At 40.5% G+C, this 20,714-nt stretch overlaps 1 protein-coding gene across 3 annotated transcripts in view; it reads left to right on the top strand.

Annotated features, from left to right (window-relative positions):
* NCOA2 (nuclear receptor coactivator 2) overlaps window positions 1-20,714 on the top strand; it is a 155,916-nt gene that overhangs the window by 71,690 nt on the left and 63,512 nt on the right. For all 3 annotated transcript variants that reach the window (XM_075213628.1, XM_075213624.1, XM_075213627.1), the window contains one exon: window positions 2,118-2,195. The gene's annotated coding sequence lies outside the window, so the exon portion shown is untranslated. The remainder of the gene's footprint in view (window positions 1-2,117; window positions 2,196-20,714) is intronic.

Raw genomic sequence — 20,714 nt, 5'->3', positions numbered from 1 at the left:
TAATATAAGCTTAAAACCTGCTATCCTCTAAAGTAAGCCAAGTTGTCAGCGGCAGGCTGATCTGTATATAGTCATATTTCATATGGAAACTGCAACTTTTGCATGTGTTCAGAACAGTCTATGTAGTATCGGTGTGTATGGCACTTCATTACATTATTATATTGTTTATAAATAGGGTAACGTGACTTTAGCATTTACTACTAACACTGTTAAACTGCCAAATACTTACATGCTATCATAAGTATACACATTTGTATGGCTGACACAGAAATACTACTGGGGATTTTTTTTCATTTGGATGTAACTTGAGACACATTAGAGTAGTAAAGGTATTTGCAGTTATTTTCCGTTTTAACACACAGAGAACAAGTAAATCTATTGTTTGACATTTAATAAAGATCTAGTGCTGTGTATTGCTGAACTGATTAGTATTCATGAAATAAATGCTGTGCTTATAGTTCAACCATGATCTCTCACATCTCTGGGGGCCGCCTGTCCTGCTAGGGAAGTGCTTGTAGAACTTTAATCAGACACAGTTGGTGTGCAGATCTGCATTTTGTGTATTGGTGGCTTCATACACTGAGGTTGTCTCCATGCAGTGTTGTAACGCTTTGCGATCATACCAGATTATTAGGAATGTTGTCTTGCTGGTATTTGCATATACAGAAAAACTAAGCCAATCAGTGATTTGTATGCTGGCCTTGTGCTGGTGAAATAAGATTCCACTTGAGCACTTGGCACAGTCACAGATCACAGCACTTGCTGCAAGCTCTGTATTGTAAGACCGATGCGGCGGACAAATGTTTGGTTGTTTTTACACCAACGTGTGCTCTCTGTCACTGCTCCTCTGTGCCGAGAGAGTCCGATTGTTCCAACAACGGAAACTGTTTCAATTTCTATGTGTTTATTTCTTGTTGAGTAAATAATCTGTAGTGTGTGCTTGTGATATAGATAGATGATCCTCCTATCCAGGTGTATTTTACCTTCTCTGATAGTGCTACATTCCATCACAGAGCTCTTTTTTGATGGAATCTCTGCTCCCCAAATATAGGGTTATATTTCACAGGAAAGACATCACTCCTGCTACCTAGGGTTAGTTATTACCAATCTAGATTGGTTATTGCATGCACAGTATAACCTGCACACTAATGAGTGGTAATAGTAATGATGACACTCTGTCAATGTGAACTTTGAGTTTCTGGATGAAAGTGATACATTTTATACAAAACCTATCGAAAAGTATTGTATTCCCCTATACCTTACCTTCAATGTACATTCATTTCTTGCCATTAAATTAAATTTTATTTCAACTGGGTGATTATTGGGCATTGCTGTCATTTATGTACCACGAGGGTTGCAATTGCTCAATATTGTCTTTGATATTGCAGCGTGTACAGCGTTGGGCTTTGATACACAGGGTGGTGTCCTTCAGTTCATGTGGCAAAAATATAATATATAAATATAATATTTCATGCGTTTGGAATAGCTGTGCAGAGAACTAATTCACATCAGTCCCTGCCCCATTGGAGCTTACAGTCTAAATTCCCTAACATACACACACACAGACAGACAGAGAGAGACAGACAGACTAGGGTCAATTTTGATAGCAGCAGCCAATTAACTAATATACTATTTCTAGTATGTTTTTGGAGTGTGGGAGGAAACCGGAGCACCCGGAGGAAACCCACGCAAACACGGGGAGAACATACAAACTCCACACAGATAAGGCCATGGTCGGGAATTGAACTCATGACCCCAGTGCTGTAAGGCAGAAGTGCTAACCACTTAGCCACCGTGCTGCCCCATGGTTCTTCCTGGTAATTGGAGTGTGAGGTCCAAAGACAATGTTTCTAGTAGTATCATCATTTTTTATTAGGGAGGTGCATTTGCTTATTCATCAATATTGTATTGTACTTTAAGTAAAAATACAGACATTCCTATGTGAATGTGGGTGACTCATAGAGGATTTTCACCTGTTCTGCTTATAATTCTGCTTACAGCTGCTCTGTGTGTGATGGCTCACACAACAGGACACATAGACTAGTAGACATTCTTGTACATGTATTATAAGAATGCAACATTTCTAAAATACTTTTTTTTTCATCTCTCATTAACAGGGGAAATAATGTCTGAATTGCACAGTTTTTACTGCTATATCAGGACTTTTGAAGAGGCCGTTCCAATCTAAAGGGAAGGTAAGTCGATATCATTTTGCTGTTTTTTTTGTTTTTGTTTTTTAAATAAACTCCTACAACATTGAGTTTAAATTATGTAGAACAGTAACAAAGAACCTGCCACGATGTACTGATACACATTTCATCTTATTTGCTTGCGTGCAGTAAGATTTGAGATGATTAAGAACAATTGTTATCTTATTTTATCATTCTGAATTATAAGAAAATATAAAGCCCAGTCCTATAATCAAATTCTATATGTAATGTTAGCGGTGTCTGGCTATGTTATTTGGAGACTTAACTACAAATGGAATGATGTTTTACTTACTGGAATATGAACAAACAGTAACAGTGCAGAGGGGCCTGAAATACTGTAGGAGACATGGAGACTAGGCAGAAGGCGCCTGATAATGGTGAGCAGGTGGACAAGATAGAGGTCGGCAGGAGACACAAAAGGAAAGAGGACCCTGCCTCTGAGAGATTACAATCTAGAGGGGAGGGGAGGACACACAAGAAGGTGACTAGTTGTGGGGGGAACATTATGGGATGAATCAAGAGTAGGACTGGTAGTCTCTGATGAAAAAGTTTTTAGGGCAAGTGTGAAGCCTTTGAGACTAGTGGAAAATCTGAGCAAGGGGAATGAGTTCTAAAGGTTGGGAGCAGCAAGGGAGAAGTCTTGTAGGTCGGGGAGCACGGGAGGGAATGTGGATGGAGATGTAGGGTGGAGCGAAGGGCTGAGGGCTTTATGGGTGAGGGTGAGGCGTTTCAACGGGATTCTGTAGTGGACAGGGAGTCATTGTAGTGACCATCAGAGAAGAGAGGCCAAAGCAGAACAGCGAGAGGGGAAAATCAATCAAGCAGCGACATTGAGGATAATTTGAAGTGGGGAGAAGCGGGTGAGAGAGAAGCCAGATAGGAGGTGGTTGCAATAGTCAAGGCAAGAGATAAGAGTGGATGAAAGGTTTTTTGGTTGTGTTGAAGGCAAGGAACGGTCTAATCCTGGAGATGTTTGCAAAGATGGAAGCGGAAGGAAGGAGAAGGGGGAATTGATGAGGATACCCTGGCAATGGACTTGCTGAATAGAGGAGCGGATAGTGTCGAATATGCCCAACATTTGTCTCTGACAGAGAAACCTTCTTTTCTTGTCAAAATCCAATTAGCATCAATTTTATTTTTTTATCGTGGTGGCTGATATATGTGGTCTGCCAATGATTACAGTGCATGTAAATTATTGAGTCACTAGAGTGTATGGACCCTTTGTATGCAGAGTAGAGTGGCTGGACCAGTCTGTGTGTGACTAGCTTTGCACACAGGAGATCGGCTGTCCTTTAGTTCGAAGTGGAGAACACATAACACTATTATTATATTTCTTTTTGCATGAAGACAAACAATGACACATACACTTAATGGCCACATTTTTAGGTGCACCTTTACACCTGCTCGTTAATGATCAAACACCAGAATGACTTTCACAGTGGAATGATTGTTGGTGCCAGATACGGTGGTCTGAGTATCTCAGAAACTGCTGATCTTCTTAACACACACGGGCTGTAGATTTTACATAGAATTGAGCGCAAAACAAAAAACATCCAGTGAGTGGCAGTTCTGTGGGTGACCATGCCTGGTTAATGAGAGAGGTCAGAGGAGGTTGGCTAGACTGGTTCAAGCTGACAGAAAGTAACCCCAATAACCGTGCATATAACAGTAGTATGCAGAAGGGTATCCCTGAATACACAGCATGTCAGACTTGATGGGCTACAGCAACAGAAGGACCACACAAGATTTCACTACTGTCCGTGAAGAACAGGAAACTCACTGGTGGGCACAGGCTCACCAAAACTGGAGAATTGAAGATTGGAAGAGCATTGTCTGGTCTGACGAATCTCGATTTCTGCTACAACATGGAGATGGTAGAGTCAGAATTTGGCGTAAACATGAATCCATAGATCTATCTTGAGCTGTGTCAACAGTGAAGGCTGGTAGTGGCGTAATGGTTTGGGGAATGTTCTTGGCACTCTTTATGTCCCTTAATACCAACAGTATTGTTGTTGACCATGTGCGTCTCTTTGTGGCCACAATCTACTTCCTGCACGATAACGCGCCATGTCATAAAGTACATGTTGTCATCTCAAGCTGCTTCCCTGAACGTGACGATGAATCGTCAGACCTCGATCCCATAGAGCACCTTTTGGTATGTGGTGGAACATGAGATTCAGAGCATGAATGTGTAGAAAGACAAATATGCAGCATAAAGCTATTATGTCTTTATGGACCAGAAACTCTAAAAAATGGTCCCTGCACCTTGTTGAATCCATGGCCCAAAGAATTCTGGCTGTCATTGGGGTAAAGGGGGGTGGTCCTGGCAGATACTAGAAATGTGTACAGAATAAAGGGGCCACTGAGCAAATTCTAAATTAAAGTGTACCTGTCACCTGCAGAAAGTGAAGGTGCCATTTGTAGGCTGAACCAATATGCAGCCATTCAATATCATCCGAAAGTAGGCAAGAGTACATTATTATATCAAGTTAACTGGTACTTCCCAATGTATATTGCCCCTCTGGGCTGTCATGGGTGCCCAGTTTCCCCATTGTAGGGAGAAAATACAAGACTGTGTGAATGTTCCAAACCCATGCTGAATGGGGCAGGGCCAAATGCCGCGATTCACGGAGAATCGCACATTTTGAACCAAATTCTGCCCACTTCACTAGGAAGTAGGCAGAATTTGGGAGATTGCCATACTCTCCCGGGAGTCCGGGAGACTCTCCCAAAATGCGGTAGTCTCCCGGACATTCCGGGAGAGTTGGCAAGTATGCTTTGAATCCACCTGGAACCTCCATCACAGTCATGTGGTGACTGGAGACCGGACAGTACTGCCGGTACTCTGTCCATTGGGCCCCGCTTGGCTTCAGACGAGAGGGGCCCAGGTACTAGCAGTGCGGCATGTGACAATGGAGGTGTCACCCCTGCTTGCAGTGACAATGCTTCATTTGTAAAATGCTTTGAAAGAACAAATATCTGTTTCAGGACAGAAGCAAAATCTTTAGCAAATCGGTAGGATTTTCCCAATGGCTCCCATTAAAATACTGATTAAGAAGCTTAGACACAAATATAGCATTCTTATAAACAGAGTTTCTGGTTTGAGATGAGATCAAATATAAGCAGCCATGGCTTTATTAAATTTAAAGCTTTTCAAAAGTTGCTAATGTATTTCCCAATATGTGGCTGGGTGAAGATGGACTACAGTCCAAACAGTGTTATGCTAATATCACATAGGCAAACCGAGGGGGGAGGGGGGGGGGGGTTTCCTAGTGCCTGGAAAACCCCTCCAAGTCTGGGGCACTGTATAATTGAGGTGGCTGGACCCTGCTACCGCATCACACAGCTCTGCTTGAAAAGGGAGAGGTGCGTGCACCTAACAGTAGTGCACGCAGCATTGCCTATGTAAACTATGGGAAGAGAAAGAGTTGGAGAGCAGCCAAGCACTGTCTAAAATTATAGCTATGCCCCCATGCATGGTGGTCACGCCCACTGGTGGCGTGGTGTGTAAACCCCCCTCTAAAAATCCTGCGATTGCCCCTGTATCAGTACTTCTAATATACTCTTCCTACCTGGGGTCATGGATACTTAACAAACTGGCACCTTTTACAGAAACATGATTCGGAACATTTACAGCGCTGTTTGATATGTAAATCATCAATCAAATTATCTGAGCTTTATGTTAGAAATGAATTTCCTCACCTTCAGTTCAGCAACCTCGGAGTAGCTACATGATTTTCTGTGATTTTCAGGTTGCCGTTTCCTCCCTTCCAGTTCATCTCAAGTTGCCTGTTACATATGTCCTGGAAACCTCGTCAGCGGCAGGTTCCCTGCACCCTGTAGGAGGGAGAATTCTTGTCACTTATAACTCTTTGTTTTCAGCGGTATATATTTTCTGAAATGGTTTTGTATTTCTGGTTATAAAGGCCATACAGGAAGTTACAAAATACAAGTCCATCTGAGATAACTATTGTAAATCACCACAAAATGTACTTTTGTTGTGGTGAATAGAGAAGTTCCTTCCTTATTCAAGATTACTCTATAATCCTATGTTGATTTTAACAATTCTAGAATTCTAACAAAAAATATACCTTCTTCAGATTAAACAAAAACATTTCACTATTTTAACAGTCAAAAACACATGTTCACCCCACTAGTACACAAGTGAAAGCAGAAAAATAATTGAACCAGTATGCAAAGTAATGTACATAAAGGAGTATTTGACATGGATAGGTATGAGAATGCATGCAGGATAGGTTCATAGCCGCTGTGTAGTACAAGTGTTAGAGTATGTACAGAGGATTCCCAAAGCCTACTTTGGGGTCTATGCATCAAGCATTTTTGACACCTAAAAGATGCGGAAACTACTGTTTTAATGCTATGCATTAACTGCCTAACGGAGGAGATTTCACAGAAATCTCCTCCGTTTAGACAAATACCGTTCTACATCGCAGTCCCCATGGATTACTATGGGGACTGTGATGTTCTGCAATGCATGAAGCTTTATCTGTCATTTCCTATGGGATCCTACTGAAGCCTCTTCGGCTTCGCAGAACCCGTTACTGTGGAAGTGCTGTGCGCACAGCATTTCCTCCAGTGACCGTCAGTGCTAAGCTGCCGGTAAGCAGGAAAATACTTCGCTACAGAGGGGTCACTTCGCCGGGGCTCCCAGAGTAGCCCCAGCATGGTGCATCTCAACGGTACCTAAATATGCATCACTGCGATGTATCATCATCACCGCTTATTTATATAGCGCCACTGATTCCGCAGCGCTGTACAGAGAACTCGCTCACATCAGCCCCTGCCCCATCGGAGCTTAGTCTAAATTCCCTAACACACACACAGACAGAAAGACACATATTTAGTTGTACCGCAGTAAATTGGTGCATAGACCACTTAGTAGGTTAACCCATGTTTGAATGGTGATGGCTTTCACCAACCAAGGGCTATCTAAACTCTTAATTCAATGGTAGAAATTTTTTGGAACGGTCGCGAGACACCTAACACAGGTTTATTTTTTAATTTTTACAGAAGTAATGGTCATTTTTGCTCGAGCCCCGTAGATATGCGAGCAAATAGAGCGTTACTTTTTACAGTTGCAATGGTAAAAATGCCGCAATGTTCTTAGGAACATTGGCTTTATGGAGATGCAGCACAACAGATTCAAAGTATGGGCACCTAGGGGGACCGAAACTACTTGGTTGGCCCCTGAAAGTATTATTTTAACAATAAACTCGAATTACTGGCTTCAAGACTATGGGGCCTATTTACCAATCATCGGGGTGTTCCCCTGATACTTTTTCAATTCATTTTGCCGCTTTTTGCTCTGATTTATCAAAGCTATGTATCATTATTTTCCTGCCAGGACATCCCTTCCGAAAACGGCTCATTGCAAACATCTTCCCCCCAAGCGTAGCCGTCATTTCAGGCGTCACTTTCTTGCTTGGCCGGCTTGTATCTACTGCTCATGTTTCCCCCTGATTTTGAGTAAAAATATGTTTGATAAATAACTCCAGATCTGCTGTAATGCATTTTTTTTTTAAATGCCACATTTATGTATGTGTATATATGCATTTGATATGCTTTTAGATGTGTTTACACGGATGTTCAATCTGCATTTGTTTTTTAAACATGCATTTTGAGAAAACAGGAAGTTATCTTGTTCAAGACAAATGCCTATGGAAAGACGCATGTAAACGCGTTTACAGTGCATGTATTTAAGAGATCCCTTGATCTAAATGTAAGTTTACCACTGCGTTGACGTTCCAGACATGAACTTCAGCGCAACGCACGTGGAAACTCTGTTACGTACAGTCTTGTATGGTAGGATTACTTTACTTTCACAGCTCATCTGTTTTATCTTATAAGCAGAATCTTTACAGCAGTGTGTACCTAGCTTTCGCTTTTCTGCCAGTAGACTGATACTAGAGGCGCTAAAAGAAGGTTGTGGTACTTATTTGCATGTAATTTGTATTGCTCGCTAATTGCTATATATATATATATATATATAGATAGATAGAGATATAGATAGATATATCTATATCAGTGATTTTGTTTTAGTGCACTCTACAAAATGACAGCTAGAATCTGGTTGCTATAGGCAACATCTCCACTTTTTCAAACCTGCAGATTAGTAAATATACCCCATAGTCTTAAACGATTGTATTTATGATTGCTCATTTATTAGCAAAAACAAACGACCCAACACCCCAGTTGGAGAAGATGTGACTGCTTCAGCCAGTTCCTAGAGACTTGGAGGCCAATAAGAAGCCACATTATCACCTTTTATCACAATCTATTGACTGTTTAATGCAGTTTATATTTTTATATGAGTAGAGTGAGGCAGCGGTTCAGTTTTCTGCAGAAACAGGAACTAAAAATCTTTAGTCTCAGGGTGTGTGATCTGAAGCCCAGATTTACCTTATACGCACACATGTTATGTGTCCCTCCATACCATTCTTGTCATTATTATTACACAAGATAACAACAAACAGTGTCGTGCTGAGTGAGAACCACCTCCTCAGGCATTGGTCTTGGTGGACTTTCCACAAATCCAGACCCCACTGGTCTATCCTTTCTGGATCTATCTGTCCTCTAGTAATATTTGTCCACTACTAGTAATTGCAAAGTTTATTTCACAGCTGCACTTACCCTTGAAACAAGTTTCACTTTCGCTTCTGTTTATTGTTTGTTTTAATTATTGTTGTTTCCCTTCATTATTTGTTATTATTGGTTATGACATTGTTATATATTGGGTTCCATGTAAGCTTTATACACACAGGAGTGAATTGTACTTGGTAAATACTGCAGAGGAACCTCCAGCTTTCCCAGTCTGCAGGATTCCAGGCGTGCTGTGTCCTACCACACCAAGTTATGGTCTGTGTGCACCAGGACAAGGCCTGTTCAGAAGGCCCTGACTAGGGGGAATTTTGTAAGGTCGAGAGAAAAATATTGTTTTGTCAGAGCAAAAACTGACGACTTTGTCCCTTTCGGTTTCTCTCCTGCAGCAGCCTCAGCAGGAAAGCGGGAGGAATTTTTCGAGGGCCCCTCCCTTATGTTAAAGGGGGAGGGTCGGTGATCTCTCAGCTCAGCACTTAACCAGAGGATTTGTAAAGCTAGTTTGCCAGCTGTCACTGGGAATAGAGGACACAAGATAAGCTTCTACGAAGGAATGTCCTAGCCCAGCGTGTATTTTGGTTTGTGTTAGGCCTAATAAGTATATGTAGTGTGTGTGTGTGTGTGTGTGTGTGTGCGTGTGTGTGTGTGTGTCCTATGTGAATTGGTTTCCCATGTGCCCCCTTTTTTTCTTCACTAAAAATCTTTAGCTCACAATACTTATTTTCCATTCTGTGACCACGGGCCGGTCCCATACTAGGCTACTTGGCTGGGTCACTGGACTACCTGCATTTTTTTGCCTTTAAAACGTTCCAGATAGACTGCTGAGCCAAGTCTCACACTCAGGGCTAAAATTTGCCAGGCAGCCCCTGACTAGGACCGTTCTCAGAATGAGGTTTTCAAATCCATATGGTATTTAAAAAAAAAACTTTCATCTATTTATGTGCATAGAGAGAAATGGCGGCAGCAGCAGTGGTATTGGACATATGACTTGTCAGGTCTGGTAAGGCACATCACCATTGCGATTTTACCCCCAATCTATTGTTATTATTATTACCATTTATGTATATAGCGCCACTAATTCCGCAGCGCTGTACAGAGAACTAGCTCACATCAATCCCTGCCACACACCTAGGGTCAGTCCCTGCCCCATTAATTAGGGCTTAGTCTAAATTCCTTAAAAAAACACACATACACACACAATTAGGGTCAATTTGTTAGCGTCCAATTAACCTACCAGTATGTTTTTGGAGTGTGGGAGAAAACCGGAGCACCCGGAGGAAACCCACGCAAACACGGGGAGAACATACAAACTCCACACAGATAAGGCCATGATCTAGTCTTCCTTCCTCCTTCTGTCTTAACTTTGACGCCTCAAAAATATTGTGCGGTTTGGGGGACAAAAAACAAACAAACCTACACTAGAGCCTCACAATTATCCGTTTATTTTAGTCCTTTTCAGGCCATACACATGGCGAATTTGAGCCAATTTGGTCTAAATTGGCCAAATTAGTAGAAGTTGCCATTCTGTTGCTAAATGATAGTCTGCATATATCTTTCAATAACAAAAGCTTTATAAAAAGCATAAACACAATGACATACATCTATAGAGATGTTCACACAGAAGTCTGTGCAAATATAAGTATAGAGAGACAGTAATGAAAACGTTATTCCAACTGTAATCAATGCAGTCTATTAATGAGAAGTTTGGCACTGACCTCTGACATTGAAGGTATTAAAGCTTGGTTTTTGCATATTGGCAATCCTTTGCACATAGACAGCTGAATAATGTGTATGTGGAAGTTCCTATGCCAACACAGGAATAAGGTTTGACTTGGTGTGTAACCTTGTCTACCACATTACAAATTGTTCAGAGATTTTAGGCTTGTTGAGGTTTCTGTAGGTGGTGTTAAAAAGTACCCTGACGCAGTCGTATGGGTTGACAGAGTAATGTTAAATGCTACCGAATCCAACAGAAACCTCTTTGTCAATAGAACTGTTTCAGGACCAAGGGGAATGAGTGTGACATCAATGTAAAAATGACTTCCAGATTTCCGATGGTAGCAATAATTTAGGAGTTTTCACTCCCTGGCTCCCAGGATTTGTCCTAAATAACATTATTGTTTTTCTCATATTAATTTAGCTCAAATTTCTTCAGTTCTGACAGGTTCCTGAAACATTTACATATATAAATTTGTGAGTAGTATAAGACTGAGCTGGAGGAAGACCTGGGCCCTAGGCAAAGTAACAGATTTGGGCCCCATTCCAAGACTCCAGCAGAAGTGCCCATATTATTGCAGCAGTGGTGTGTGCCCTTTTATACCAGCAAAAGCGGCCATATTACTACGTAGCAGTAAATGGCTCTATTTTATACAAGACCTGCCCATAAAAAAAAGATCAGCAGAGATGTCCATGTTATAAAGGCAAAATGCCACATATGACTGTATACAAATGGCAGTACCCATATTATATCGCCAGTCTCAGTATGACTAAATATTTGCAATAGTGCGGAGGTGCCCATATTATACCAGCAAAGTTAATATTATTAGAAACTAGCTCAGGTGTGCCCACAAAATGCCACATATATTGCTCCTGTGAATGAACCAGCAGAGGTGCCTATACCATTCCAGGGGGTGTCCTATGATACCAACAGTGCCTATAGAGGTGCCACATTATATTAGCAGTGCCCATAGAACTACGAACAGTCCTATGGGCACTACAATACTTGAATACCTTGCTGCTGCCAGCCAGTGTCCTTAGCAAGCCCCCACGGAAGTTGCTTTTTTTTTTAGGATCTGAGGAGAAGTGAAGTTTCCAGGTTTGACAAGGAAATTGGCAGCGGACCACAGAATGTGTGATGACATCATTTACACCCCACCGTCCCTGCGTTACCAGGTCATCTGATACAGGAGCTGGGATCTCACCTGCTGTAGGCTTACCATACATTACTGTGTGCATCTCACTGTATACAAAAAATGATTTAAATTTTACTAAGAGACGCCAATGTGTTCTTAACTCCACTTGAGTTACAGAATTAATTATCAGCTGGTGATTTAAAGTACCACTAAATTGAGCATGTAAAGTTGATTTCAAAAATATTATTAATCCAATACTGTTATCAACCTAGGTTCCCTAGTGGGTAATCTGACCAGTGTCAATAGTATTTTTGAAAGCAATTTATATTAATATAATGGCACTATACAAATAAATAATCATAATAAAATGTTAAGTTTATTGTTCCTTTACATTACCAGCTAATATAGAGCATGCTGTGACACGATTCTACATGGAAGTGGTCAGCTTTTGTATAGTCAGTGATTAGTCTGCCAATCTTCTTTAGAATATTGCCACTTCTTTTTTTTTTTCCTTTTAAACTAAAAACTGCTTTTGGTCTGTAACAGTAGTGCACCTGAGTTGCTGTGTCCTCCACAAGTGCGAAGGGATCAGCTTATTGACTGTACTGCGTTCCCTCTCTTGTAAATCAGAAGCTTTTTCTGTAGTTAATGTTGGAGTGCAAATTAGCCATTGCATCAGCATAGTAAAGAAGGTCTCTAATGCTCTCAGGAAGTAGTAACTCAGCCATTAATTGCAGACTAATGTGTGTTTATTAAACCATCTTCTCAGTTGCGCGGTGAAGAGTCTGCATTAAAACATTCACGAGCCCATCTCTGTAAGTGAAATTCCCCCTTTTAATCGGTTCAAGGGAAAATGACATTTATCTCAATGACTCTAAAGAATTGCAGCTCAGATCTCCTGGCTTGTGATGTCTGGTAGCCCCGTTGACAGGAAGAGGATTAACATGGCAAGGAGAGAAGCTAGTTGTGTTGTCTGTGTGTATATTTATTACACACACACACACACACACACACACACACACACACACACACACACACTCTGGACAAGTTGCACTCATAAACTCGTACAGCGCCAAATAGATTCTATTGCAGTGAATGTCTGTATGCTTTAGTATGCACTTCAGATGGAAAGAGGACTCTACCCACAACTATCAGGGATCATTGTGCCGCCTGTTTTTATGCCATACTGAATCCATTCTGCACCATTAAGATCAAATTGTAATCAGGCATTACACCACTAAGCATGGTACAATGGTTATTTAATTTGGTCAAACTGACCAACTACAATCTAATCATGCCGGCATCCGCACACAATATATTGTTTTATAATTGGATATATATATATATATATTATTAATATTCCAACTGCCGTATAAGTTTCAGTTCAGGGTATACATCATACTTGCCTACTCTCACAGAATTCCTGGGAGGCTCCTGGAAGAGTAGGCAAAGTTCCCGCATTTGTCGAAATTCACGGCAGTGAATGAAGGGGGCGTGGCTTAATCATGTCATTAAGCTCCACCCCCTCAATTCAATGCCGTGAATTTCTGCTTTTTATAGTGGGGGGCGGGGCTGTGGTGACGCGAAAAAGTCACCACGCCACTCCTCCTACCCCATGTCACATGACTTCTCCCCCGGATCTCCCTGGGGAGAAGTCTTAAAAGTTGGCATGTATAATATACATCAAACCCCAAAAACATATAAATAAATACTAATAATATAAACCTTACAAGCGCTGTTATATATCTATACAGATATTATAGGGAAAGAAAATATACTTGTATTGTCAGAAGTGGTGTACTGTGACTTTGATGTCTCTCTATATTCACTTTCTCAATTTTCCACATAGAAAAAAAGAATCATAATAGTGTAATAGAGTTTAACACAAATATATTGCAGTAAAGTCCCACATATAGTTCATATATCTATATTGTTGGTAATTTCTTCTTAGTATATCGCCCCCTCATGTAGGGGTACTCGCTAGCATTCAGTATAAGAATGGCACATCAATCTGAAGATTCTCTTTTCATTCTTCAAGGCATATTAGTGTGTCAAGAGGGCGAATAATAGTGGATATTTTGTCAGTTTGTATATTCACAAGAAACCTGGTATGTCAATGTTGTGGAAGCCAAAGGGATCTTCATTCAGCACAGAATATACAGACTTTCTAGGAGCAGTATCAATCAGCTTGCATGCTCCAACATGTTTCAACAATAAATGTCTTTCTCAAGGTGGATCTTTCCCTATGTTATCTTATAGATATATAACAGCGTTTGTAAGGTTTATATTATTAGAATTGTCAGTATAGCTTACCAGACCACTTCGATATAACACATTCCCAACACCTGGCCTTTTGGGGAGGTGACCAAAAATTGTGACTAAGCCTAAAAATATTTTTACACACTATAAATTAAATTTGTATGACCTGAATTGTTTTAGCAGTTCTGAATATCACACAAGCTTGGTTTGTGTGGAAGATCCTCGGCAGCATATGTTAATATATTTCTATGAAAATCCATCCTATGAACTAGGTCTCTCTCGCATGATTAAATAAATGCTATGTCCTTTATGCTACATAAGAATATTTCTCATAATGGTTTTGTTTCTACATGTAACATAATTCAGAAAATACATATATATATATATATATATATATATATATATATATATATATATATATATATATATATATATTTAAATTTTTTTTATTGTATAAGGTTCGTTCTGAAAGTGTGATGTCACCAACAGGAAGCGTGATTTTCAGAGCTCCAGTTTAGTCCCAATATATTCCTTATTTATCTATTCAGATCTGGGATATCTTTTCCATGGATTGCTTGTGTTCATTCACTTCTTCTTCTGTACGGCGCTGCAGAGCACTGTGGCGCATTACAAATAAACAATAATAATAATAATTAGTCTTTGGGAGGCTATAGACCACATGTGACTCCCCAGGTGAAACTTGCTGTGCCGTCCTTTTGTTGGAATGGCATACTGGGGCTTGTAGTTCTACAATAGCTGCAGAGCCACAGTTTGCCTAAATCTTGTTTCTTAATAAAATGTAAGTTATGTGTAAATTTCCTAAGCACTTTTTCCTGGAGAAGAAAGCAGTGGGTTTTGGGATCTTTTATATTTAGTATTATCATTTTTGATTACCACCAGCAGTCCGTTTTAAAGTCTTTATTTTTTTGACTGTTTATTATGTGGTACAATAACTATTATGCCGATAGCACCACCATAATGGCTAACGTTATTGTCAGCATTCAAGACTAACCACCCACAAGTACTGGCCAGGGGTGTCCGAATAGTTCTCTACTCCAGGGCATCGTGTCCCCGTAACACATCATTATCATCATCATCATCATCATGAACATTTATATAGCGCCAGCAGATTCCGTAGCGCTTTACAATTGGGAACAAACAGTAATAAAACAATACTAGGTAATATATACATACGTAGAGGTAAGAAGGCCCTGCTCGCAAGCTTCCAATCAGTGGTTTGATACACAAGGGTAAGTGCTACATCATATTGAATATTTGTCCAGCTAGAATGCAATGGTTACAAAGTATTTAGTGGGCTGTATGCTCAGTCACACAACTATGTTGGTCAGAGGGTTGTTTTCTTGTGTTAGCTGTGTATAGGGTGGTAATAGGGTAACCTAGGGAGATTAAGAGGGTGGTAGAGGAATACTATAAGCTTGTCTGAAGAGGTGTGTTTTCAGAGAATTATTGAAGGTTTGAAGACTAGAGGAAAGTCTTGTGGTGCGAGGGAGTGAATTCCATAAAGTGGGTACAGGTCGAAAAAAGTCCTGTAACTGAGAATGGGAGGATGTGATGAGAGTGGAAGAGAGACACAGATCTTGTGCAGAAAGGAGGTGCCGAGATATTTTGAGACAAGTGAGGAGAGGTACGTCTGTGCCATTTTGTTGATGACCTTGTATGTTAGTAGAAGAATTATATATTGGATGAGTTGAAAAACCGGCAACCAATGTAGAGACTGACAGAGTGACTCAGCAGATGTAAAACGATTTGCAAAGAAAATTAATCTAGCCACTGCATGCAAAATAGATTGTAGGGAAGAGCAGTAAGGAGGAAATTACAATAGTCGATGCGGGCGATGATGAATGCATGAATTAAGGTTTTTGCAGTGTCTTGTGTGAGATATATGTGCGTATTCTGGAAATGTTCTTAAGATGTATGTAACATTATTTAGATAGTCGATGTGGGGAACAAAGGATACTTGTGAGTAAAGTAGTACACCAAAGCAGCGAGCTTGCGGGGTGGGATTTATGGTCATGCTGTCAACAGAAATAGAAATGTCAGGCAGGAAGCTTCTATTGTTGGGTGGGAATATTATTAATTCTGTTTTTGAAAGATTGAGTTTGAGTTGGCGAGAAGACATCCAAGATGAAATGGCAGAAAGACAGTCCGTAACACGAGACAACACAGAAAGTGAGAGATCAGGAGAGGATAGATATATTTGTGTATCATCCACATAGAGATGATACTGAAATCCAAAGGAGCTTATTAGTTTCCTAGAGAAGTGGTGTAGATAGAGAATAGCAGAGGACCTAGGACTGAGCTTTGTGGTTCTCCAACTGATAAAGGAAGCGGAGTGGAGGTTGTTCCAGAGAAATTAACACTGAAAGAGCGATTAGATAGGTAGGATGAGAACCAGGATAGAACAGTGTCTTGAAGACCTAGGGATTGTAGCGTTTGTATGAGGAGAGAGTGGTCAACGGTGTCAAATGCAGCAGAGAGATCCAGGAGAATTAGAAGAGAGTAATCACCTTTAGTTTTAGCTGTGATCAGATCATTGACAACCTTGGTCAGCGCAGTCTGACCAAGAGAGAGCCTGACTGAAGAGGGTCCAATAGGTTGTTGTACCTGCGTGATATCTGCATTACAGAAGATCTAGGAGAGATTATATGCTTACTGCTTTGGCATTTTCACCTCTTTGTAAGTTCTTTTTGGCAAATTTCATCGAAATGGTTCAGTATTTTCTTCTAGAATGGAATTGATATGAAAATGATGTGTGAGAAGTGACATCAGTTATATACAAATTACACCTCCGTATTAAACTTTTTTTTTTTTTTTATATTGGATTCTACGTACTTAGTCTTAACAAGGAGCTGCCAGGATGACCTTCCTGCATGGCTTCACTGTGCGCTCTATACTGAGTAACTATATATGTTCATTAAAAAAAACATGGGAAGTCTAAAAATATGGCAGCATCAATGGAGCAACTTGTAAATGGTGTACAAAACATATTTGTTTAGACATCCAAACAATGATAATAATAATAATTTAACTAATCTTGGTAAAACTTCAATGTGCAATTTTAATATTTTTTTTCAATTCGGATAAATACATCCGTTCTGCAAACTATTGTATTGCGGCTGGCTGGGAAATAACAGGATGCTCATTAGCTGCCTACTCATTTAACTCATCTACCTGTATAAATATCAAACAAAAAAAGCTCATGTAGCATCTCATAATGCTATTTCTGCAGGTTGTTCATCCCAGTCAGTGACTTGGGATGTGACCTGGATTTTTATAGAAATATGGAAGCCCATTATACTGACCTTGAAAGGTAGCTGGAAACAGATGTCTATGAAGCAGGTAATCCTTTACAAACAGCTGGTTATACTGTGCAGAGTGCTTTGGGTCTTGGTCATCGGGGGGAGAGAGAAATCTTGGTATGTACCAAAATGACATGGGCTGGAGAACGTTGGGCAGTGCAGCATATGCATGATTAATATACAGAAGGACCCTCTTGTAGGAGAGCTTTATAAATTTAGCAGGCCTGTATGTAAGAGTAGTGCTGGGGCCCCCGCTCATATGTGACAAAGGGAGACTGGTGGGGGAACATATGGGACAAGGGGAGACTGGTTGAGGAACATATTGTCATGGTTGGGACAGCACAGTGGCCTAGTGGTTAGCACTTGTGCTTCGCAGCACTGGGGTCATGAGTTCGATTCCCGACCATGGCCTTATCTGTGTGGAGTTTGTATTCTCCCTGTGTTTGCGTGGGTTTCCTCCTGGTGCTCCGGTTTCCTCCCACACTCCAAAAACATACTGGTAGGTTAATTGGTTGCTATCAAAAAAAATTTGACCCTAGTCTCTACCTCTCTGTCTGTATGTATATGTCTATGTGTGTGAGTGTGTGTCTATATTAGGGAATTTAGATTGTAAGCTCCAATGGGGCAGGGACTGATGTGAATGAGTTCTCTGTACAGCGCTGCGGAATTAGTGGCGCTATATAAATAAATGATGATGATGATGATATTGGACATGTATGCCCTCCCCACTCTCCCTGTTGTAACATTTTCTGTTGTCGCATGCCCTAGGCCCCCCCGTGCCCCCTCTACAGACTGCCCACATTATGGAGCAGCAGTGTGAGATTTGTTGTGCAGTGCTGACTCCTTCTGCACCAGACACGGCAGAAGAGTAAGAGTAGCAGACAGGGGCGGATTGGGAGAGCAGTGCAAAGCGGGACATACCTCCCGACTGTTCCTGCAGTCAGGACAGTTCCCCAAAACAAGGGCTGTTGTACGACAATGCTGCTCTCTCCTACTTCTTCTTGCAGCTCTGACTACCTGTGGCAACTGCTCTGTTGCTGCCTGACCAGATCCTGGAATGTTAGGACCCTGTTTAGAACAAGAAAGGTACTGTCAACTTCTGCGAAGGTGAGAATACAGGATGTCCCTCCCTTCATCTAGCCCCAACATTAAATCCATAGCAACCACATTTAATAAATAAGCCTTCTTCACCCCATTTAGCACAAAGTTAAATCAGAGAATCCACATTGCATTATTAGCCCCTACCATAAATTAAACCACAAATTACATTAATAATCCCATATTAAATTAGTAGCAACCACCTTCTAATACATTATACGAATCTCTCGTATGCCCCCACATTACTCATAGCCTCAACAGTAGTCACATGACGTAATACCCCCACACTACATTGCATCAATATTGCACATACATTACACAGAGACCCCACGCGCACACATTACACTAATGCACCACTCCCACATTACATTACCCTTCACCACTACACTTACTTGATCTGCAGAGCGTCAATAATGTGGAGGCAGACTCCTCTAATTGCCTCTAGTGAACAGACATTGGCTGCATGCATGTGAGGGAGGAGTGAGAGGGGAAGGAAATGGGGTGGGTGCAGTGCAGAAACACGAGGGGCCAACCACCATGAAGGACTGACCAGGGATGGCCCCTTGTGGGTGCAGTACAGACCCATAAGTGGGGGGCCGGTGCAGGTCACTTTGATTGATGGGCCCATATGCGTAGCACACCTTGCACATATGGTGGATTCGCCACTGCCCTCTTGCCTCTTTCTTAATTTCCAGTCTTTTTTTTTTTTTTGAGCTTTTTATTACAGTACTTGTTTCAATTTTGAGGTTTTGCTGAGTATGCTGGCACTGTATAAATAAATAAGAATGGGGAACATTTATTTTCAATGACTAAGGGCAACACCAAGTACATCCTGCTGGTAAATCTACTTACCTCCAATTCTAGTAAACTGACGATATTCGGCAACTTTGCCGGCTAAATTTAAAATGACAGTGTGTTTAAATGCCGAATATCGGCGATTTTCTAGAATCGGAGGATAATACACTAAACCCCTGGAGCCACCTGCAATTACATTCCAGACCAAACCATTCACTTTTTTAAGTCTTTCAAGTCACCAATATTATTGTTGCTTGACCTATAGTTGTTGGTTACAATTACTAGTTACCCAGTGTTACCAATTTTTGAAGAATTCAATATACTGTATCTAATTTTTTTTTTCTCTTGAATTTATTATGATTCAACTTGATAAAAAGTTTGCTAGTCTCAGATTCTGATATATTATTATAAATATATTTGTATTGTTACATTATTTTTGCTTTTAGTTTGTTAGAAGTAGGTCCTTATTTTTCATTATTGACCAACTAGACGGGTGATGAGCAACCTGGTGCATTTCAGGGCCCGCATGAGTGGCCCTACAGTACCCTTAATTTCAATAACAAGTTTAACAAAAAATACATTTTGTCAAAGTAAGAGACGCCTCTCTGTAATAGCATTTTAAACAATTGTTACAAGCTGTAACAGACATCTGACAATAAGGCAAGAATGAGCAGGGGGCACGGATGAAGCCTGTTATAAATCGCTGAACTAGCCTGTACAATCACTAATATGGAATGCAATATTTATTCTTATTCCTGGGGTTTTAACACTTAATATTTATTCAAAACCGGTATTTAAAATGCGAAATAATTTCATTGTAGCAAAGTTAAATTAAAATGTCATGATTGAGAATGTAGTGCATAAATGTTGGATACTATGCTAGTCCCTTAAGCACTGAAATCATTCTTGCAGCAGTGAAATAAATGACTCATTAGCAAACCTTGATATTCTTGGTAGCCCACAAGGTGACTAAATATTTGCTTTGTGAAGTGTCTCAATTGAGATTGAGAGCTGCTGCAGCCTTGTTTGAACTGTTCCAGGTCTGTGAATCAGCTCTGCATTGCATGTACTTCTTGGCATTGTGAAAACAAACATACTTCCTCATGTGAAGCTATGTGCATCAATTTCTCTGCAGTGGCAGAGTTTTTGTTGTAGCTCCTGCAAGTGAACATAACGTTTTATGCTGTTTTATATTTAAAATAGTTTTTCATATACCATTTGGACTGTCTTTCTGGTGAAGCGTTGTCCGTGCCTTTACATTTCTATATGACATCTTAATAGATGGAGATCTCTCTTCATTTTACTTATATGCCAGTAGATGGGATGATTTGAGGATCATTTTTGTTTTTTTCTGCTATGAATTGTTAAAGCAGCATGTAAAGGCTAAAGAACAATACTTCTATATGACCTGCCACCTAATCCTTTGTCTCTTCACTTTATATTTGCAATCCATCACTGTAACAGTGCTAACTTCAGTTTCATCCAATTTAAAAAGTCAGAAAATAGGGGTGGGGATTAGGGAATGTCGACCTCTGCTATGGACACATTTTTAACAATGCTCG

The sequence above is a fragment of the Mixophyes fleayi genome, chromosome 5 (assembly GCF_038048845.1).
Source record: "Mixophyes fleayi isolate aMixFle1 chromosome 5, aMixFle1.hap1, whole genome shotgun sequence".
Lineage (NCBI taxonomy): Eukaryota > Metazoa > Chordata > Amphibia > Anura > Limnodynastidae > Mixophyes > Mixophyes fleayi.
This window is presented reverse-complemented; position numbering and strand designations above follow the sequence as displayed.